Source organism: Mastomys coucha, unplaced genomic scaffold (assembly GCF_008632895.1).
Source record: "Mastomys coucha isolate ucsf_1 unplaced genomic scaffold, UCSF_Mcou_1 pScaffold23, whole genome shotgun sequence".
Taxonomy (NCBI): domain Eukaryota; kingdom Metazoa; phylum Chordata; class Mammalia; order Rodentia; family Muridae; genus Mastomys; species Mastomys coucha.
Window position 1 is genome coordinate 15,460,131 of NW_022196906.1, and position 302 is coordinate 15,460,432.

Consider the following 302-nt stretch of genomic DNA (forward strand, 5'->3'; position numbering starts at 1 on the left):
AACTCAGAAATCTGCCTGCCTCTGCCTCCCAAGTGCTGGGATTAAAGGCATGCACCACCATCTTTTGTTTTTCTATATCTATGTGTATGTGTGTGCACCCAGGCACACCAGTGCATGTGGAGGCGAGAAGAGGGCACCAGATCTTCTGAAGGTGGAGTTATAGGTGGTGTGTGTGTCTTCTGATGTGGGCGCTGGGAACTGAACTCAGGTCCTGAGGAAGAGCACCCAATGCTCTTAGCCAAGAAACATCTCTCCAGCCCTGCCTTCGTTTATTTTATGCTGTCTTCAGAAACACCAGAAGA